Source organism: Nicotiana tabacum, chromosome 10 (assembly GCF_000715075.1).
Source record: "Nicotiana tabacum cultivar K326 chromosome 10, ASM71507v2, whole genome shotgun sequence".
In the NCBI taxonomy this organism is placed as follows: domain Eukaryota; kingdom Viridiplantae; phylum Streptophyta; class Magnoliopsida; order Solanales; family Solanaceae; genus Nicotiana; species Nicotiana tabacum.
This window is the reverse complement of record NC_134089.1, coordinates 28962652-28986922: the sequence shown is the minus strand read 5'-3', so window position 1 is coordinate 28986922 and position 24271 is coordinate 28962652.

Here is a 24271-nt window from a genome sequence, read left to right as displayed (position 1 = left end):
GCAAGTGTGTATGATCCTTGAATCCTACTAAGGTTCATATTGAGGGTATGGATGTCTATAGTTCTCTTAAGTCACTCTAAAAGGTTTAGAAGGTGATTCCATGAGTTGAGCATGCATTATATATATGTATCTATTTTACTCTACCAAGTCGCGCTATAGTCGCCCGGGTACGACACCTATTGTGCAACCACAGATCAGTTGGCTTACCGAGCTCTACGTGGTCGGGTACGATTCTACCGAACCTTATGATGGTCGGGTACGCTTTTACCGAGTCCTCTTTGAGGCCGGGTACAATATGATGATGATGATGATGCCCACAGAGGAGAATGTTTTAAAAAGTTTATGTATACATATGTATTATGCATTTCATACCAGTAACCCCCAGAGGCACTCAGATGTTACAGGTTGTATCTCCTCTATCTCTCTCTTTACATTACTGTTCTTGTTTATGCTTTCCTGCCTAACATACTCGGTACTTTATTCGTACTGACATCCCTTTTGCCTGGGGACGCTGCATTTCATGCCCGCAGGTCTCGATTGATAGGCTGACAGTCCTCCAGTAGGCTATCAGCTCAGCGAAGGTGTTGGTGCACTCCACTTGCTCCGGAGTTGCCTATTTGGTCAGTATGCTTTGGATATGTATTGATTGGTATGGTGGGGCCCTGTCCCGACCTTTATGATTTTATGTACTCTTAAAGGTTTGTAGACAGATGTCAGGTGTATAGATACTTGTATGGCCTTGTCGGCCTATGTTTCGAGTTTACTAATGGTCATGTCGTCCTTATAGGCCCGTATGTCACATATATTAGTTTGTATATCATGTTGGGTCTTCATATGTTGAGTATTCCCTTATGTTTTATTCTTGTTATCTCATGACGAGTTTTCTGGCTCATTTACTCATGATAACATGATAAGAAAGATATGTTACGTTGGTACTCGGTTGAGTAAAGCACCTGGTGCCCGTCGCGAACCTTCGGTTTGGGTCGTGAGAGAAGTGATATTAGAGCAGTTCTGTCCTAAGGAGTCTACAAGCCATGTCTAGTAAAGTCTTGTTTATGGGTGTGTTATGCACCACACTTATAAGCAGGAGGCTACAGGGAATTTAGGTCCGTTACTCTTTCTTCTTACTCTAGATCGTGCAGTAGAGCTTAGTTGTAAGAATTCAAACTCCTAAATTCGACTTTAGTCGTAATACAACGATACCTACATCCACAACGACAGTTGGTAAAAGATTGCATGTGGATGTGGAAGAGTTGAGTCAGAGGAACTCGATTTCACATCATGCTTATGATGAGTAAATATGAGGTCTTCAACAGATCATGTGTGTACTAAGATGTGTATGCTTCTTAATAAGGAGCCTTAAGGCACAGATATCTATTCACGAATATGGTGAAAATCTATGAGGAATTCAGAAGTTAGATACAAGTTTTAACAAGTAAAATAAGTAAGGTGAAGAGGGGTATGAGGCACCCAGATAATGAAGATTATCAATATTTTCAAGGCAGAGAAATATAAGCATTTTGGTACCTTCATCAATGACAAAGCTACGTACAACTGGCCACACCCATCTCAGTTATGTTCTATGGGAGCTAACAGATATTATTTAAGAGAAAGATGGGATATCTGGATCCAGTTGGAGTTAGAGTAACCCAAAAATTATGGATAGGTTGTTATCATTAACTAACGTTTCCAAAAGATGGTGCAAATATGGTAATAGATCTCCTTCTAAGACACCCAGATGGTGAACTCTAGAGTAGTACAATCAGATACGAATACTGGAATATTCAAAAATTTCAGAAGATAGGCAGTGGGATCCTAGAAGGGACAAATATTTACCTTAGTATGACTCTAGCCCCGAGTAAAAAAAAGAATGTTAGGTATTCCCAAGATGAATCTAGGGGAGCTTATAGGGAAAAAACTTTTTGTTGAAGTTTTCAGAATAAAGTGATAGACAAAAGAAATATTATCCGGAGAATAAGAAGAAAATAAATGAAGCATCATCAGTAAGATGTGATATATGGGTGATAACAGTAAATCAAAATATGACACGATGACAGAGTCTATAGTTAAGTGAAGGAAAATACAAGAGGTGACAAGCCTTAAGGCAATAAAAGAGTATAAGCCATAAAGTCATATTCTTATTTCGAGAAATGAGTTGGTGACTTCAACGTGATTACCAGGAGGAAAGGTTAGACCCTAGAGTAATAAAAATCAGTATGGGCTGGTGAACAAGATAAAACCGAACATGAATTAGGGACCGGAGGATTTAATAATGGTCGACATCGTGAGAATTTCAAAGATCGTGCTCCAACAATAATAGAATAGACAACAGACGAATAACCTTTAAAGGTTATTTAGGAAGTCGCTTACCTAAAGCAAGCACTCTGAGCAGAGTTAATATTAAGGGACTAAGTGTGCCAGTTACCGTAGGTGTCACCTTCGTGCGTAAGAAATTTAGTTATCCCTGGTACAGAAGGTTACCATAAGGTGATTAAGGTTCATTGATAATGTGAAAAGACGCCAAAGATGAAGAGGTAAAACAACTATATGTAGATCGTCGTAGTACTAAATCTTAGTACTCCCCTGAAGGGGGGAATATGGTGTGATATGGTATTAAGTCGGAGTTAAGCGGTTCAGTTAGCTATGGAATGGTAAAGGAAGAATGTGGTAAAAAGGAGAAAGGGATGATGTTGCATTTATTCAGTTCCTGCAGATATGTTGCGACTTCAGAACATTATACAACCACGACACCGGAGAGAGGCAGTAAAAGTTTCCGGCCAGGATGTTATTGATAAATAAGTGTGAGTGGACACTTGATACATAAGGAGCTAGTGGCGAGAGATAAGTTAAGACAAAGGATATATCCCAAGAGGGATTATGCAGAATATATATATATATATAGATAGATAGATATGAGAATGGACCAATTAGTAGCTGATTCAGGAAGAGCCCAGTTATGGCTAGACAAGAGGTCACAAATAAATCAATAGATCATGCAAGATAAATGTAGTGAACCGCAGCAAAGTGAATTCAGTCTCGTAGATACGAGATCGCAATCATTTGAAAAAATTTCAGATAGGAGTTGAGGCAATTAAAGGTACCATTTTTAAGGTTTATAAAAATAAGAGAGAGTGACACTAAGGAGACAATAAAAATTTGAGCTTAGAAGTAACCCTACGAGCACAAAGGCATAAATTTATGTAACTAAGGATTATTATGGGCGAGTAAGAATAACGAAAATTACCTTCGGGTGTACGATATATCAAGCTCGCAACTTTACAAGAGCCAGAAGGTCTCCCTAAGTACTACAATGAAAGACTAGCTGAGGAAATAAGGAAGAAGGTTTCCACCTAAGCATAGTGAGCTAAAGAGTAAATTATCCTGTAACAACAGTCTCACTACAATATTGTATACACTCCATAAGAAAGTGGCACCTATCATGGCTAATGAATGGTAAAAAAAAAGCCATCAAAGGTGATGTTTGAGATCATATGAGGTACAGGAAATTATAGTATTCATGGGCAAAAAGACAAGCCAAGTATTCATGCAACAAGTGATAGAACGACCAGCAAAAGTAATTGCTTACATTTAAGGACAACTGAGAAAGCACAAAAGTAAATATATGGTGCTAGCAAGTTAAAGGAAGGTTGCGAGTAGTATAAATAGATCGGTGTAGGTCCTAAGGTAAAGTATTGTAGAGCAACAAGTTTTTAGGTAGATAGGAGTAAGGATATGAAAAGGTGAGTGAGAAGGTGACGAGAATATGTATGTCCTCGGGATTAAACCCATCAAAACAAGGGAGCTGATGATTTCCATATGTAATAAAAAGCTCGGTACAGCCTGAATGAACATAGAGGAGTCTGAGACTTGGTGCATTTAGAAGAGATGGAATGTTTCCCTGGCAGTAGAATAAGGGTCTAATTATGATAGATAAGAGGATGATACTTAGGCCTTTGATTGAGTAACGATTTAACGAGAAAGGGATTTCATTAACTGCACGGGATTAGAATACCCCCATAAGATGAATCGCGTTGGGATGCAATGAAATACGGTTATTGAAGTATAGTATTATCCCTAGGTGGATCAGGAAAATCACTTCATATGTTCCCCGATAAGATGTGGGCCCTAATGACAGTGTATTACGTAAGAGGTTGCAAGTTATCAGTGATAGATTATAGATCAAAATTAAGGTGAATAAACAATAGATGGGTACAAGTTCCAAAGTTCGAGATGAGATTTGTTTGTTATTCTTAGATGAATAATAATGAGGAAGCACTAAAGGACTTAGATTTATACATATAGGATAAGCAACGAGAGAGTAACCTGGAGTTGGGTAGCAAACCTCGGTGATAATAAATCGAAGTAAGTTTTATGGTATAGTATAACCAACCTAGATGTAGTAAATCCATAAGGATAGATATACAAGGCTATGAAACAAGAGATAGAAATAGTCTTAAGTTCGATAAAGTACCAAGCAAAAGACATTAGTGCACCTATAAATGCCTAGAAGGATAGCTTGTCATAATTCTGTATATGTTCATAAAGTGAGGCTTAGAGATTGGCTAAAAGATGGAGGAAAAAGAGAAGATGAGTCGCTAGGCGCTCATATAAGGACACAGTCGTACATACTGCATGACATAAGGTATCAAATGTTACGATGTTGGAAGAATTCCAACCACATGTCATGGTGTGACAAAGAGGCCTAAAAGGGGGAGGGGGAATTCCAAAGCGTTTGGATTTATTCACAAAACAGTTGCTTAGATGGAAAGATGAGCATTAAAGTATTCGTAAGAGCCATAGTTTATGAAACTGATAAGTGCATCAGTCAACATTCGAGGATGAATGTTCCAAAGGGGTGAATGATGTTACACCCCAAGTTTTCATACGTGAGAGTACGTCGTAAGTCATTGATATAAGCTCGGAAATGAGATTCTATTTGGAAGCAAATAAAGTAAGTTAATCATGTTACCTTGGAGGTTACAAATATTTAAGATCATGAATAACGAGTACCAAGAGGGTTGGAAATCTTAGAAGCTAAACCAATTGAAGAAAATAAGTTTCGTCAAAAGTCGACAAGTTTGGAATGTTATAACATGTACTTTGGGGTGAGACTAGGGTTCTTAACATGATAAGGAGGTTATTCTATGAGTTATTTTAGTCGTATGATATTCATTTTCTACATTTTGAAGGCAAGCAAGTTGTGGAACAAGAGTTGGCAAAGGTCATCACAAGTTACATTCATAAATTTTCTGAAATTTAGGTCAAATGTATCTAAGAATTTCTCCCAATATACTTGGAATCATGGGGTGTTCTACCTACCAAATTGAAGGTGTACGAGTCTAGTTTCTAACTCATTAAAACGTTTGTCAATACGACATCGGAGTGGAGAGATATTTGCGTTTTCGAGAGACCACGCAAGCAGCTCCCAATGGGACCCACTTAGGCGGTGGTTGACCTACTTCAATTTATAAACGATTTGGACGCCTATTTTTTTTCTCATTTTTCAACTAAATTTCATCTCCAAACCTCTCCTAACCCTCCTAAACATATACCACAAGGGCTTGAAGTGATTCCAAAGTGATTACACCATATTTCAACATCAAAACTTAGTTCTAGTGCAGAACAACACCTCTTTGAGGTTGTGTTGTCATTGAGGATTGTTGTGGGTTGTATTTGGATGAAATTACAAGTTGTTGCTGTTTTATAAGGTGAGTATAACAGCCTACTAATTGTTCTTAAGCTTTCTTGTATGTTGGTTAAGTTGTTAGGATGATAAACTACAAGATAATACTTGGATTAGCTTAAGTCACTTCTATGGTGTTGTATTGCTATTGAGGGTTGTGGTAAACTGAATATAACTTGGATTTTGACTTGAAGTTACTGTAGGAGGTATTTATATTGTGTTCTTACTTGTGCCTAAGGTTATATTGATGTTTATTAAGTTAAATGGATGGGCTAGACATGAACTAGTGAATAAAGTTGCTAGTTGGGGATAGTTGAAGTTGTGGATTATTTTCGTTGCTATAAATATATGGTATAAGGCTGGAATCATTGATTAATGACTTCATTATCATGTTAATCATACTTTTATGTTGAATTAAGAAGTCTATAAGGATTGATAAGGGGTATACGGATTCCAATCGGAGCTTGCCACTCGTCGTAATGTAGTTGTGACTTGTTGTTGTTATATGGTGTCTTGATATTGATAATTATGTATTGATGGATTGCTCTGGTAATTGTTGTTGGTATATGGTATTGTAGAAGGCCCTTGTTTCAAGGGAGATGCTGCCCAAATTTACGTAAACGAGCTACTAGCTTAAGTTATAGACTTAGCCTTTGCTCAACACTGATTTTGAATCTCCTTATACTATGATAGATTGAGTTGACTTGTTTGAAGAGTTGCTTGGAAGGGATTAGGGACTCAACGGGTTTAAGGTATGTTAAGGCACTTTCTTCTTTCTTTTGGCATGATCTAAAGTGAAATGAATACGCTACTTCATAACGGATCTACTCCTAGCAACTAAGGTTGTCCATGTTGTTCTTTCCTTATAAAATTATGCTAAGCAAGTGTGTATGATCCTTGAATCCTACTAAGGTTCATACTGAGGGAATGGATGTCCACAGTGCTCTTAAGTCACTCCAAAAGGTTTAGAAGGTGATTTCATGAGTTGAGCATGCATTATATATATGTATCTATTTTACTCTACCGAGCCGCGCTATAGTCGGCCGGGTATGGCACCTATTGTGCAACCACTGATCAGTTGGTTTACCGAGCTCCACGTGGCCGGGTACGATTCTACCGAACCTTATGATGGTCGGGTACGCTTTTACCGAGTCCTCTTTGAGGCTGGGTATGATATGATGATGATGATGCCCACAAAGGCGAATGTTTTAAAAGGTTTATGTATATATATATGTATTATGCATTTCATACCAGTAACCCCCAGAGGCACTCAGATGTTACAGGTTGTATCTCCTCTATCTCTCTCTTTACATTACTGTTCTTGTTTATGCTTTCCTGCCTAACATACTCGGTACTTTATTCGTACTGACGTCCCTTTTGCCTGGGGATGCTGCATTTCATGCCCGCAGGTCTCGATTGATAGGTTGACAGTCCTCCAGTAGGCTATCAGCTCAGCGAAGGTGTTGGTGCACTCCACTTGCTCCGGAGTTGCCTATTTGGTCAGTATGCTTTGGATATGTATTGATTGGTATGGCGGGGCCCTGTCCCGACCTTTATGATTTTATGTACTCTTAGAGGCTTGTAGACAGATGTCAGGTGTATGGATACTTGTATGGCCTTGTCGGCCTATGTTTCGAGTTTACTAATGGTCATGTCGGCCTTATAGGCCCGTATGTCACATATATTAGTTTGTATATCATGTTGGGTCTTCATATGTTGAGTATTCCCTTATGTTTTATTCTTGTTATCTCATGACGGGTTTTCTGGCTCATTTACTCATGATAACATGATAAGAAAGATATGTTACGTTGGTACTCGGTTGAGTAAAGCACCGGGTGCCTGTCGCGGCCCTTCGGTTTGGGTCGTGACAAATATGCTCTTTATCTCCCTATTGGAGACCTCAACTTGCCCACTAGCCTGAGGATGGTAAGGGGTTGAAACCTTGTGATTGACACAATACTTTGCAAGCAAGATGTCAAATGCTTTATTGCAGAAATGAGAACCCCCATCACTGACGATTTCTCTAGGAGTGCCAAACCGAGTAAAGATATTCTTCTTGAAAAAACCCACCATACTTCGGGCCTCGTTGTTGGGTAAAGCCACTGCCTCAACCCACTTGGAAACATAATTAATGGCCACCAGAATGTACGTGTTGCCACATGAACTCATAAAAGGTCCCATGAAGTCAATGCCCCACTCATCAAATATGTCAACCTAAAGAACAGTGGTGAGAGGCATTTCATCCTTCTTTGAAATTCCACTAGCTCTCTAACACTCATCACATCTCTTCACAAGCTCACCCGTATACTTGTACAATGTATGCCAATAAAAACCACAGCTAAGAACCTTTGAAGCCATTCTCGCCCCACCATGATGACCACCATAGGGCGAGGTATGACAAGCATCAAGAATACTTATTTGCTCTTCTTCCGAAGAACATCTCCAGATCATACCATCATTACAAATTTTGAAAAAATAAGGCTCATCCCAGTAGTAGTCCAAGCTATCCCATTTAAGCTTCTTCCTTTGGTTAGAAGAGAGCTCACACGGAATAATATTGGTCACAAGAAAGTTGGAACATCCGCGAACCAAGGCATGCTATTCACATATACGGAGAGGAGTTGCTCATCAGGGAATGAATCATTAATTTTGAGTCCATCACGGGACCTCCCCTCCTCCTCCAAGCGAGATATGTGGTCTGCCACTTGGTTTTCACACCTTTTTCGATCAACAATATCAAGTTCAAACTCTTGAAGCAATAGAACTCATCTCATCAACCAAGCCTTAGAATCCTTCTCTGTCATCAAGTAGAAGAGTGTTGCATGGTGAGTATGAACTATCACCTTGGAACCCATGAGATAAGGCCTAAACTTCTCCATTGCAAACACAATTTCTAGCAACTATTTTTCTGTCACCGTGTTATTTACCTGAGCATCATTTATTGTTTTGCTTGCATAATACACTGGGTAAAACATCTTGTTTACTCTTTGGCCCAAAACCTCTCCTACCGCAATACCACTTGCATCACACATGAGCTCAAAAGGTAAGATCCAATTGGGTGCGGTAATAATGGGAGTGGTTGTCAGTTTGTACTTGAGAAGCTCAAAAGTTTTCATGCACTCATCATTATACACAAACTTTGCATCCTTCTCCAATAATTTGCACAAGGGGTTCATTACCTTAGAAAAGTCCTTGATGAACCTTCGGTAGAACCGCACATGCCCAAAAAAACTTCTAACCCCCTTGACAGAAGTAGGAGGACAAAGCTTGGAAATCACTTCAATCTTTGCCTTGTCCACCTCAATACCGTTCTTTGCGATCTTATGGCCGAGGACAATGCCCTCCTCGACCATAAAGTGGCATTTTCCCCAGTTAAGCACCAAATTTGTCTCTTCATACCGGGTAGCACTTTGTCAAGATTCTTCAAACACTCATAAAAGGAGTCACCCACTACACTGAAATCATCCATGAACACTTCCAATAAGTCCTCCACCATGTCGATAAATATAGCCATCAGATACCGCTGAAAGATAGCCGGTGCATTACACAAACCAAATGGCATCCTAGGAAATGCAAAGGTGCCATATGGACATGTGAAGGTGGTTTTCTATTGATATTACAGAGCAATCAAAATCTGGTTGTAACCTGAGTACCCATCCAAAAGGCAGTAGAAGGCACACCCAGCAAGTCTATCCAACATTTGGTCAAGAAAGGGCAATGGAAAATGATCTTTGTGGGTCACTTTATTTAGCTTTCGGTAGTCCATGCACACCCTCCATCCGATGACAGTCCAGGTAGGAATCAACTCATTTTGCTCATTGGTGACCATAGTCATACCACCCTTCTTCGGCACACATTGCACTGCAATAAAGTCCAAGAACTATCCGAGATTGGGTACACAACCCCTGCATCTAGCCGCTTTATCACCTCCTTTTTGACAGCCTCTTGCATAGCCTCATTCAACCTCCTTTGATGTTCCACGGAGGGCTTGGTATCATCTTCAAGTATAATCTTGTACATGCAAAAGGGGGGCTTATTCCCCGAATATCAGCTAGAGTCCATCCAATTACCTTCTTCTTTCTTTGGAGCACCTCTAGTGTGGCATCTACATGCATGTTAGTAAGAAAAGAAGAAAGAATAACAGGTAATGTTGAACTAGGGCCCAAGAATTCATACCTGAGGTTTGAAGGCAAAGGCTTCAACTCCAAAATGGGAGGTTCCTCAATTGAGGGATTTGTTGGCAGAGTTTTTCTATTCTCAAGATCCAAAGAAAGCTTACATGGCTCATAAGAATAAGAACCCATTGCGTGCAAAGCATTGACACACTCCACCCTACCTTCATCCTCATTCACATCAAGGTTCAACAATACCACTTTTAAAGGATCCTTCACATTGATCATGGCACTGGTATCATCAACTATCGCCTCCGTGACAAGATCCACAAAAGAGCAAACTTCAGTACTCTTCAGCTGCCTCATTGATTTGCATACATGAAAGACAACTTTTTGTCACCCATCCGGAAGGTGAGCTCCCCTACTTCCACATCAACCAATGCCTTCCCGGTTTCAAGGAAAGTTCTTCCCAATATTATCAGCACCTCATAGCTGACTTCGTATTCAAGAATCACAAAATTAGCAGGCAAAATAAACTTGTCCACCCCGACAAGAACATCATCAATAATACCAAGCAGCCTCTTCATTGTTCTATCGGCCATTTGTAATCTCATTGAAGTAGCTCTCTATTGACCAATACCCAATGTTTTGAACACAGAGTAAGGCATCAAATTTATACTTTCTCCCAAATCATACATTGCCTTTGCAAAATACACACTTCCAATGGTACATGGAATGGTGAAAGTGCCGGGATCTTCAAGATTTGGAGACATCAAGTCCACAATTGCACTTACTTGATGAGTCATTTTGATGGTCTCACAATCCATAAATCTCTTTTTAGTCACCAAGTCTTTCATAAGCTTGGCGTAACCTAGCATTTGCTCAAGAGCTTCCACCAAAGGAATATTGATCGACAAGCTTTTCATCATCTCAATAAACTTCTTGAATTGGTTTTCATTCTTTTGCTTCGCAAGTCTTTGAGGGTAAGGTGGAGGAGGCCTTGGCAAGGGAGCCTTAGCCTTGGGCACCACCATTTTCAGTATGTCTATCATGTGTTTCCTATACGGGTTCACATAATTTTGAGTCTCTACCTCATTATCATGAACATTAATCACTTCGGCATTCAAATTCTCTTCACTCGCTTGCTTATCAACTATAGGAACATCATTATCTTGCACTTCAACCTCATCACTCACAACTTCCTTTTTCTTGGAGGTATTTACCTCACAACCTCTATCACTTCTTGTGATCACCGCAATTGCATGACTGATATTGTTCCCACCCTTCGGGTTTACTACCATATCACTAGGTAGAGCCCCCTTAGGGTGAGTATTCCAAGATTGCAAAATCTGGCTAAGTTGAATCTCAAAGTTTCAGATTAAAGTATTATGGGATGCAAACTAGGCATTAGAGTCGGCATTCTTTTTCATCATTTGTTCAAACATCATCTCGATCCTTCCCATCTCATTGTTTGACGAGTTAGGACCTTGGGACGGAAATGGAGACGAGTTGTTTGGTTGTTGACAAATTGGAGGTCTTTGAAAGCCTTGCCCCCGATTCCCTTGATTGCCATTATTCCAACCCCATTGGTTGTTGTTTCCTACCAATTTGTTGTTGTTGCCACTGTAGTTGCCTTGGTTGTTATGATTGCCCCAATTCTGATTGTTGTTCCCCCAGTAGTTATTTCCTGTTGGTTTTGATTCCCCCAGTTTCCTTGGGGTCTCCACTGTTGTTGTTAGTTGGGAGCATTGCCCATTTATCCTTGATAGTTGTTCACGTACTGGACTTCTTCACTTTGTTCATCATAACCATCATCTTGGTTGAAACCACTGCTACCCTGCTCATATTGATCCGGACATCCTTGACCTTGTTGACTTCTTTGTTGCCTCTTGCTGACTAACATGTTTACACCTTCCATAGCATTTACTTGTCTCGGTGATTTAACTTGTTGCAATTGAGCTTTTGCCAACTGGTTCATTGTAGTAGTTAACTCTGCTACTGCCTGGCCATGGTCGTGGAGCTCTTTGTGCAGGTGAATGACAGTGGGATCACTCTGTGGCACATTAGCTCAACTTTGCCAAGCTGAGGAAGCATCTACCATCTCATCCAATATCTCACACGCCTCAGCATAAGGTGTGTTCATAAAATTTTCCCCGGCTAGCTGGTTCACTACACACTGATTGGTCATGTTAACGCCACGGTAGAATGTTTGCTGGATTGTTGCTTCAGTCATGTTATTGTTCGGATATTCTTTCACCATTGTTCGATACCTTTCCCAGAAATCTCATGAAGTGGTTCATTAAGTTCTTGTTTGAAGGCCAAGATCTCATCTCTCAATGTCGCCATATGTCCCAGGGAGAAAAACTTAGCTATAAACTTGTTCGCCAACTCATCCCACATAGTGATAGAATGGTTGAGAAGTCTTTCGAGCCAGTCCAAAGCTTTCCCTCTAAGTGAAAAAGGGAACAATCTCAATCTCAATGCATCCTCCGATACATTAGTCTGTTTGCTTCCCAGCAGGTATCCATAAATCCTTTAAGATGTTTATATGCATTCTAATGGGGAGGGCTTGTGAAGTACCATCGTTGTTCCAATAAAGTCAGCATCACATTTATAATTTGGAAATTGCCTAGCCGGATACAGTATGGGACAATTGCCCTTGCATAACCCTCATTTGGAAGCACCCGAGGAGCCACTTGTGGAGGAGGCAGGGGAGGGTCTGAAATATTTTCATTGGCCTGGCGGCCTCTTCTTTATCTTTGAGGTACTAGAGGCACCTCATCTTTACCATTATCATCTACCTCCTCCCCCGGGAGAACACTTCCAAGAGGATCATTATTTGCCATTTTGTACCTGAATCAATTGACTCACACAAGTTAGTAAAACAGAAGGAAAGAAAAACAAGACACAAAACTAGTCAGATAGATAGCCAACACCGTTTAGCTCCCCGACAACGGCACCAAAAAATGATCGGCTACAACCCTATACCACTATAAAATGGAAAGAGTGGTCGATATATCTTTTACCCGAGGGGTCGGGATCGATTTCCATAGAGAGCTAATATTGGTTTGGAATTGGGTTTCTATCTAATCTAGTTATGTTTGATGTTCTTAATTGCACTTCCAATCATGCTTTGTTTTGGTTACTATTCTACTTTTAGCACTAATGAAGAATGAAAATAAGCTAAGAATGCTATTTTTGTAATGGTTTTCTCAATTGGTAAAAAGTTACTAGGGAAGTGATTTACACCTAGGTGAGTATCTAACATGATCTAAAAGTTAGGGTAAACTTGTTGTAATTGGGATTATGATATAATCATTGCACATAATTACTCACTCTATACCTCTCGGTAGTTTGAGTGACTTTGCCCTAATTGGCTTTCTCAAGCCCAATTGGGAGTTTAAACAATGCAAGCAAAATTGGCTCAAGTCGGATATTACTATTTCTAGGTTTAACCCTTTAATTGGGGCTATCAATCTCTTGAATGCACCTCAATTCCTTGTTAGCCTGAATTTCCTAGACTTAATCTCTCTTTCTCATGAAGAGCCTAAGTCAAAAATTGTACAAATCAGTGTTTGCAACCACTAATTCAACAATTAAAGCATGAATCAAGCTAAATATCATTAGCCCATAAACATTGAAGCCCTAAAATTAAAGAACCATTAAATACCCACACTAGGGTTGGGTCACAACCCTAGATAATGGGTTTAGCTACTCATAATCAATGAAGAAATCAAAGATGGAGATGAAATATAAGCCATAAAAAGTAATTACAAGAGTAAAATCTAAGATTAATTGCTAAAGTTATTCTAAAATTACTCTAAAAAGCAAAAAGCAGATATTCACGTGCTCCACAAAACAACAAATACCCTAAAAATCTGAAAAACAACTATTTATACACATCTAAATTTTTCGGACAAAATTGCCCCTACGAAGAATCTGCTGACAGCAAAAAATAGGCCGCCTCAGCGCTAGGACTTCTGTGGTTGCGCAAAAGCAAGCCCGGACCACGGTCCTTCTCTTCTGAGCTGGGTTTGAACATGAGTCCGCTAGGAGCGGAAAATCACCCGCCTCAGCGTTCCTTCATCCGCGGCCGCGAAATATGTTCGCGGACTGCGCCTTTCAATTTGAGCTCCCAACTATAGTCCTCTGAATCTTAATTTCGCTGAGGGTGAGAACTGGACCACAGCCGCGTCAGATGATACTGCTGTCGTGCAATTTTACCGTGTGCAGCGATGACTGTTAACTTATAAAATGACTCTCTGAACCTTACTACCGCTGAGAGCGTATTTAAGACCACCTCAGCGGTGGACCCTTCATGTCTACTTCTACTTCTTCGCTGTTAGCGCCTTTGACTCAGCTTTGAACTTGTGCATGTTTCACTCCTTTGTGAGCTGGTTATGACTTTCTTGTCTTTTTTTGACCAAACACTGCAAACAAGCATAATAAGTTAGCTTTCGGGAAACCTTCTACACACTTTTAATCCAAAACCTAAGCAAAATGGGGCATAAAATAGGCTAGAATCCCTAGTTATCAAACGATACTATGGATTTCAACCACCCATTTGGCCCTATCCTCTTAAAATTGAACCCTCAACGGGGTGATCTTGTTACACTCCGCAATATTACGATGAGATTATGTCCTGTAGTATTATATTACACTGATGTTATGCCTTGCAGTATTACATTACAATGATTTTATGCCTTGTAGTATTACATTACGATGATGTTACGCTTCACAGTATTAAGTTACGACAATGTTGCACCCTGCAATATTACATTACGGTGATGTTACGCTTCGCAGTATTAAGTTACGAAGATGTTGCATCCTATAGTATTATACGTTTAATTTGTCGTAAGGTAATTGACATCAGTCCAGGGAAAGATTATTTGGAGATTATAAGGATTATGCTATTTCAAACAAGTAATAAGTAAATTCGTAAAGGTGAGAGGTGAAACAAGTAAAAGAAAATGAATTTTCGTCCAAGTTTGGCATGTTGGGATAAAATACGGCCCGAGCTAAAATACTCAGTATTTATGGACTAGTACCATACGACGTACCACATGACCATAATAGTAAGGTGTATAAGGTTTGTGAAAAGTGAGTAGTATTTTAAGTAAGTGGGAATAATTCTCAATTTTACAGGTAATTATTTAATTACCGGGTAACGGAACATTACCTAATTAATTGGGGATATATTTGGATAAGATCAACCTCCCACGTGGCAGTCCCTCCATTTAAAATAGGCGACTAAGGATCTTAATTGATTAGGTGGCTAACGTATGGAAATTGGCGTATATTTTATAGAGGTTTGTTTGATAGCACTATGGCTCATATGTTTGAGGTTTTGGAATGGTTTCTTTCATATGAACAGATACCCTTAGAGAAGCTTGTCCCAAAAATAACTCATTAGTTCTTTGAAAGTTGATCATCATTGATTTCCTTTTGAATCACATTGAAGTATGTCCTGGTGAAAGCTTCTGTTCGAAGTAATTCAAATATTTGGCATGTAATTGTCTTTGAATTCCCTCTAGGATATGGATGATCAATTCTTTCCGATTTATTTCCTCTTCCCAATCTCCAAAATTCAGAATATCATACAGATTTTTCCCTACTTTGATTCGTCGTTACGTGTTTTGTCGCAATTGACGTATATTAGAGGGATTATCAAGAGAATCGGCAGGTATGTTAAAGCTATCCCTTCTTTCTTTTGGTATGATCTATATGACACAAACGAAACGTACAAATACACAAATTCCACAAATGACTCTATTCATAGAAGTATTATAGATATCTAAGTTCTTGAATTTCCATGTGTCATAATATTTTATCACCTGTTCATGGGTCTTAGAGAAATACGAAAGTTGAAAAGAGTTTACTTTATGATATTACTCAAAGGCAAAATGATCTTATGACATTCCGAAAGATTTTATTAACATACTTTTAATGCATTGCATTTATGTACATTGACCCATGACCAGATGGCATTATCTACGCGTATATATGTATGTATATATGTATATGGGATATGTGAAAGGTTATGGCGTTATATACGCACCACCACCTGATCAGCTAGTATACGTTGATGATTTTGTCCACAGTGGCCGAGATGATATGATGAGATGCCTTCAGAGGTTGATGATGTTATGAAATATGTACATATGCATGACACTATAAGTATTTTATGATTTACAAAGTTTTCAATACTTATAGGTTGAGTCAATTACTCTATGTTTCTTCCATGTCTGTTATGTACTTATTTATGTGCCTTACATACTCGGTAAATTATTGGTACTGACGTCTCTTTTGCCTGGGGACGCTGCATTTCATGCCCACAGGTCCCGATAGACAGGTCGATAGCCCTCCAAATAGGCTATCAGCTCAGCGGAAGATGTTGGTGTGCTCCATTTGCTTCGGAGTTGCTTGTTTGGTTAGTAGGAGTTAGATGTGTACTGGTTGGTATGGCAGGACTCTGCCCCGACCTTTATGAAAATTATGTATTCTTAGAAACTTGTAGACAGATGTGATTGTATGGCCTTGTCGGCCTTTGTTCAGTGTTCAAGTGGTTATTTTGCTCTTAGAGGCCCATATGTATTATGTATAAGTCGGCATTACTTGTTGTATTCTACCCATTTCACAGCAACCTCTCCGGCTCAGTTATCTATAATAGTATAACATGAAAAGATACGTTATGTTGGTACTCGGTTAAGCAAGGTATCGGGTACCTGTCGCGGCCCATCGGTTTGGGTCGTGATAGATCTTTTAGCTAAGGGTCTCTACTTCTTGCTCGTTTTGGCTACAACTGAGCCTCCAACACAACAGCCTCAGTAGCTTTAGCTTCCAGCTCTAAGAGGCGAGCATCAATTTGGTCCTGCTCGGTCAAAAGTTGATCTCGCTCAGAGGTAAGTTCCTCTTTATATAGAGTCAATCTTTGGAGGACCTCGAAAGGAAGAAAATTGGCTTGTGAAACAAAAAATGCAAACTCAGAATGTTACTAAATCAAAGGTAGAGGAAATAATGAAGGAAACAAAGAATATATCGTTGCGGTGTTGTGCATTGCATTGTTCGACAAGCATTTTCCCGAGAGAGCTTGTATATTTTCCTTATCTTTTTCTGAAGCTAAAGGCTTCAGATAGTTAACAAGTTCCACCGGCCGGGACAATAGATTGCATCTGTTAGAGACCGAGAGAGTAACGCTCCTCCTCCTTTGCAGATTTTTTAGGGGGCGACATAATTTTTCCCCAAGTTCCCATGAACTGGGGATTGGGGGAGAGGAACATCCTCTTCTCGTACAGATGCAGCTGGTGGAGTGATGTAGCAGTTGTTGGTGGAAGAGTTGGTGAAGAATGAGATAAAACTGATATCGTTAAAGGGTGAGAAGCAGTTGTGGCAAACATAGTGCTGGTTGTTTTTTGCTCATCAATCGAAGGCGGCATATACTCTATTCTCAGCCTCATGATACCGGGCACAACGACTGGGATTAGGAAATGGGAGTTGGCATTTTCCACCATCTCAAACTTCCCCCAGAGCATCGAGGCATCGTGTTCGGTTGGTGTAACTAACTCAACAGATTGAGCATAATGTTGAGTTGATGAAGGTCGACGTCTTCTATGTATAGAAGCCCCTTCATCACTAGCTTCTCCATCATCATCAATAACCATGGTATCTATAGACGGCTCGGGCATGGCGCTCGAAACCACAACATCTGAAGACGATTCGGGCAAGGTACTCCTTTACCTTTTATTTGTTTCCCCAACAGCGGAGGAACGACTCTTTTTTGGTTGCTTGTTCTCTGGCGGGGGGACAAAAATAGAAACACTTGCAGCCAAAGCAGGCCCAGAGACGCATGTTCGAGTAAACGCCTCTCGAAAAAGACTCATCATATCAGCAGGATTAGCCAAAAACATCCTCCTCGAGTACGATAACTGAGCCCTGGGGTAGACCTGAATTCAGCAAAAAGAGAAAGGTTTAATCAACTTCCTTACACGAAAAGTAAAAACAAGATGAGTCCAATTTACCATGATTTTTGGCCTTCCACTCGTATTTTAAGGGCTAGTTCTTTCCACGTGCAGGTCTCAGGTAGTGACATCGAAGAGTTTTTGGACCCATTGGTGCAAGCATTCAACCCTAGATTGTACCCATCGAGTTGCTGAAATAGGCAAAAGAAGAAGGTTCAATAATGATATGAGATGATCTTTAATGAAAGAAAAGTTAAACGAGGAACTTACGAGTGCGGTTCCATGCTTTCATAAAGGATAAAGCCATTGCCGGAAAAATATCATTATTGGCGACTGCAATGAACCACTCCATCCACCCACAGTCGTTGTCATCATCCATACTAGACAACAAAGCACGGTGGCCACGCTTGCAGAGGTTTATCATTCCCCCGCGGAAGATTTTGGGAGAATAGAGATTCCTCAATCGAGCTAGGGATATCTCCTCTCCCATCTCCTGGCACAGTCACCGAAGACATGCGATTGTCCTCCACACGAAAGGTCTTACTTGTGCCAAACACACCCGATAACGGAGACTCCACGATGATGCAGTCTATCTCGACACTCAAAGAAAATGCTCTCGAAGAGAAGGGATAAGTATAAAAATACGTAAAACCCTTCATGGGTAAGGTTACGCGCTCCGCCTATCACGACCAAAAATCCAACTAGTCGTGATAGCACCTAATCTAACCCTCTAGGTAAGCCAATTAACAACTATCCAATTTAATGAGATTTATTAAGACAAATAAATGATAATATATCTGAAACTTATACATTTCTGAAGGACGGGTAGTACAAATCATGAGCTTATAAGATTTAAAGTTTACAAAGATAGTGTAAAAAAAATACATCATCTGTCCAAATTATACATAAATAGATTTTTCATAAGTTTGGAGCTACCATGAACAAAAGGCAGCTATAACCGGAATGCAAGTATATTGTTACATCTCGCGTTTTTGTACGTAAAATTTCGTTTTCAGTTAACCGACGTAGACTCGGGGATGAGATCATCTTGACATTAACGTACTTACGCTATTTATAACAAGTAATAAATAAGTGTTATGAAGGATAAATGGGTACACGGATTAACGAAAATGAGTTTCGTTGGGAGTGGGCAATTTTGAATAAAATACGGATCGAGTGATAATACCCGATAATTATGAACTAATACCATGCAAGATACCATATGACCACGGTAGTATAATATATAAAGTATATTAAAATAAATAGAATTTTAAGTAATTCGGGGCAATTTTTAAATTATGCAGGTAATTAGTTAATTATCGGGTAACAGAACATTACCCAGTTAACTAATAAGCGGATAAAATTTAATAAATTACACCAAGAGAACATGACAGCCCCCTTTGCTAGTTTTAAGGTGATTCATCAATCACCTTTAACATGTGTTAAAAGCCTAAAATACAAAGTCTTATCAAGACTTTTTGTAAGCTTTATCAACTAAAAATGAAAGACACTTCACTTCAAGATCAAAAAAGGGACCATTTTACCTTCTGCCCTAAGACCAAAATGTGAGGAACCAGAAGCAAATTATTTCATTTCTAAACAAATTTCATCCAAGCCTCACTCCAAAATCAGATCAATTCAATACTTTGGCATTTAAGCCAAACTTCGTTCCTCAAGTTCAAAAGAACACAAAATCTTAAATTCAATTTTTGGGTCTAAGTTTTATCCATGAAGGTTTCCAATATAATAATTATACGGAGTTGTTCCTACTCTAGGTATATTAAGACTAAGATTTTCCTTCATTTTAGCATGATATCATAATTACCCAAGTTTGATAACGAGGCATAAAAAAAAATTATATCCCGGAATTTACGTATATTTTGCTAGTCTCGCAAATTACATATATTTTTCTAGTTTTGTAAGTTACCATGTTCTTCTTATCGGGACTGCATATTCAGTTGAGTATTTCCTTCTTCCGGTCAAAACAGCAGAGAGTTTACATATATACAATATTAAAAGTATTTTCATTACCATCGAGCTATAATCGATGGGCAGGCCTCTATTGGGCAACCTCTGATCAGATGGTAAGTTATATACTGAGCCTACTGTGGCCGAGCGCTTATGAGTGAGCCCAGTTGGTCGAGATACAGAGCCTAGTATGGCCGAGCGCTTATGAGCAAGCCTACTACGGCAGAGCAGATATATATGTATACCGAGCCTTATAGGGCCGGATAACTATTTTAGTCACTATATTGAGAGAGTTGAGTCAGTATCAGCAGATTTTCTTGACTCCTAGTTGTTTTTAGTTATTATATTATCAGTCCAATTTCAGCTTCGGTATATTGCCTTACATACTCGGTACATTATTTTGTACTGACGTCCTTTTCTAGGGGCACTGCATTTCATGCATGCAGGTTCAGACAGACAGACGTGTAGACCTCCTCAGTAGGTGTTGCCCGAGTTCAGCTTTATCGATAAGCTCCCCTTCTTTAGGAGTTGCCGGGTCTAGCATTGTGGTGTGTATTTTGTGTATATATGTAGATAGTTTATGGGTAGGTCGAGGCTCTATTCCGATCACAGTACATCTATCAGTAGAGGCTTGTAGATATATCCTGTCAGTTAGTGTAGTATGTTGGGCTTGTAGGCCCTGTACGTATATTTTTGTTCGCTTGTCAGTTGTAGTAATTATGATGGCTTTCCCCGCCCAGCTTCATGTTGACAATTTAGCCAGCGTTAGTCTTTATTTAGTTTTATATTTTACATCGCATATTATCTTGCAATGTGGCCCATGGTCAAAGTATGATTACATGTTCAGAGTCTCTTAGTAGAAAGTGGTATACGAGGATTAGTGACGCACTGGGTGCCAGTCTCGCCCGCAGGTTCGGGGCGTGACAAAAGTTGTATCAGAGCAGTTATTTCCTAGAGAGTCTACAAGCCGTGTCTAGTAGGGTCTTGTTTATAGATGTGTGGTGCACCACATTATATAAGCAGGGTACTACAAGGCATTTAGGAATTGGTTACCCTTCTTGCAAATCTAAATCGTGTTGTAGTAGCACTAAGTTATAGGAAATTTGAGTTAAACTTACGTGTTGACGTTTGCATGCATAGATGATGGTAACTAGGAATACTACGGCTAGCCAGAGGAGAGAAACAACAGTAGGTGAGGGGACTAGTAGGGTACCCCCAGCAGATGGGGCCCAATAGGAGTCGCAGGGAGAGACCCCTACCCAGTGATTACCGGCTCATCTGCCACCCGAGGAGATTTCTAGGTTGTACGCACATCTAGGTTGTGCATTTGTTGGCACAGTTGGTAGCTACCCAGCAACAAGATAGGGCATCCGCTAGTGCAGGACCTTCTAAGGGATATGGGAGTTCAAGGGTCCGAGAGTTTATTTCTTTGAATTCCCCAGAGTTCATGAGGACACATAAGAGGGAGGACTCACAGGATTTCATAGATCAGCTTCATAGGATTTTTCGAGTTATGCATGACTGGAGAAAGAGGCAGTTGAGTTAGCAGCTTTTTGAATCCGAGATATAATCATTCTTTGGTATGAGGGATGGGAAAGGTCCAGGGGACGTGATGCACCTCCTGCTATTTGGGAGAATTTTTCAGATGCCTTCCTTGATCAGTACTTACCATGAGAGATCCGACAAGCCCGACTCGATCAACTTCTATCCCTCAAGTAGGGCAATATGAGTGTTCGAGAATATAGTCTCCAGTTTGACTCATTGGCCAGATATGCACCATTTATAGTTGCTACTATGCGGGATAGATTCCACAGGTTTATAGCAGGGTTGGCCCCAGAATTGACCAAGGCGTGTTCTCTCGGATTCAGGCATTTTCCCAGAATATAGAAAGGCGTAGGCGTCGTCAGCAGAATACGGAGAGGATTGAGTTAGGGATGCATAAGAGGATGAGATTTTCCAGGTCTCGGGAGAAGTCTCAGGGTAGTTACAGGCCCTAGTACTTTGAATGGCCACCTAGACCTCCGCTACCTCAGCTACAGGGTTACAGGTATGGCCGCTATACTCAGTCAGGACAAGGTGAGAGCTCCCAAGCATCAAGTTTGCAGTAACAATGAGGTTCGATATAGACAGGTCGTTTCCGCTGCGGTGTGCCATCTGCCGTCGAGGACACTTGGGCCAATGCTGAGCCGATTCTGATGCTTGTTATACATGTGGATGTCCAGGGCATATGATGCGAGATTGCCCAAATAGAGATTCTGGGGAAATGGCACAACCAGTGAATTCAACAACAAGATCAGCTATGTCTGTGCATCCTTCAGGATGCAAGTCTCAGTCTTCGGCTAGTAGAGGTCGAGCAGAGGTAGAGGGCCCAGTTCAGATGGTAGCCATAATCGTATCTATGCGCTAGAAGGTCAACAAGACAAGAGTCCTCACCAGACATTGTGAGAGGTATGTTGACCATTTGTTCTCATGATGTTTATGCCTTGATAGACCCAGGATCTACTTTATCATGTATTACCCCATTTGTCACGCTAAAAGTTGGTATAGTGCCTGAAATACTAAGTGATCCCTTTTGCGGTATCTACACCGGTCGGAGAATCGATTATCACTAGACGCATTTACTGAGGTTGTACGGTATCAGTTTGTGGTTGTCAGAACTTAGCCGACCTAGTTGAACTAGAGGTGCTGGATTTCGATGTTATCATCGGCATGGACTGGTTTGCAGCTTATTATGCCACAGTTGATTGTCGAGCAAAGACAACTAGATTTCATTTTTCGGGTGAGCCAGTCCTTGAATGGGTAGGTAATATAGCGACACCCAGAGGCAGGTTTATTTCCTATTTGAAGGCGAGGAAAATGATCGCAAAAAGGTGCATTTATCATATTGTGCAAGTTAAAGATGCAGATGCTGAGATACCTACACTTCAGTCTATTTTAGTAGTAAAGGAGTACGCGGATGTATTTCCAGATGGACTTCCAGGTATTCGTCCAGAGCGAGAGATTGATTTTGGCATCGATTTGCTTCCAGGAACGCAACCAACATCCATCCCTGCCTGCCAAATTGAAGGAGTTGAAGGAGCAGTTAAAAGAATTACTAGAGAAAGGTTTCATCAGGCCCAGTACTTCACCTTGGGGTGCATTGGTACTGTTTGTGCGGAAGAAAGATGGCTCACTTAGGATGTGTATCGATTATAGGCAACTGAACAAGGAAACTATTAAGAATAATTATCCCCTTCCAAGGATAGATGACTTGTTTGACCAGCTGCGGAGAGCTAGATGCTTTTCGAAGATAGATTTGAGGTCGGGGTACCACCAGGTCAGATTTCGGGAGAAAGATATTCCCAAGACAGCCTTTAGGACCCGATATGACTACTTTGAATTCCTTATTATGTCCTTCTGGTTGACAAATGCACCTGCCATATTTATGGACTTGATGAATAGCTTATTCCTGCGATATTTGGATTTGTTCATGATCGTCTTTATTGATGATATTCTAGTTTATTCACGTTCAGAGGGTGAGCATGTGGATCACCTATGAGCAGTACTCTAAACCCTCCGTGATAATAAATTGTATGCTAAGTTTTCTAAGTGTGAGTTCTGTTTAAAGTCTGTAGCATTCTTGGGGCATATTATATCCGACGGAGGTATAAAGGTAGACATTTAGAAGATTGAGGATGTGAGATCCTGGCCTAGACCTACCTCTCCGATAGAGATCCGTAGCTTCTTAGGCTTAGCAGGATATTACCGGAAGTTCGTATAGGGGTTTTCTTCTCTTTCAGCACCATTAACAAAGCTGACGCATAAAGCGACTAAGTTTCAGTGGATAGAGGCCTATGAGCAGAGTTTTCAAGAGCTTAAGAAACCTCAGCATCAGTTCTAGCACTTCTAGAAGGTCCAGATAGTTATGCCATGTATTGCGATGCCTAAGGTGTTGGGTTAGGATGTGTCCTAATGCAACATGGGAAAGTAATTACATATACTTCAAGGCAGTTAAGGAAGCAAGAGCGGAATTGTCCGACCCACAACCTCGAATTAGTTGTGGTTGTCCATGCACTTAAGATATGGCGGCATTATTTATATGGCGTTCATGTTGATAAGTTCACGGATCATAAAAGCCTACAATAGATCTTCAAGCAAAAAGAGTTGAATTTGCGACAGAGGCGATGGCTTGAGTTATTAAAAGACTACGATGTTAACATTCTCTACCATCCAAGGAAAGCTAATATTGTAGCAGATGCCTTAAGTCGCCGATCTATGGGTAGCTTAGCTCATGTAGAGGCTGAAAAAAGACAATTAACTAGAAAGATTCATCAATTGGCTTGTTTGGGGGTTCGGTTAGTTGACTCTAGTAATGGAGGAGTTGTACTCCAAAATACTGCAAAATCATCTCTCATAGCTGAAGTAAAGGAGAGGCAGAACGAGGACTCAGAGTTACTCAAATTGAGAGAGTGGGTTCCCCAACAGAAGAAACCATTGTTAGAACTCAAAGGAGATGGGGTTCTTCGATACAGGGGTCATTTGTGTGTTCCAGATGTAGCAGGGCTACGAGA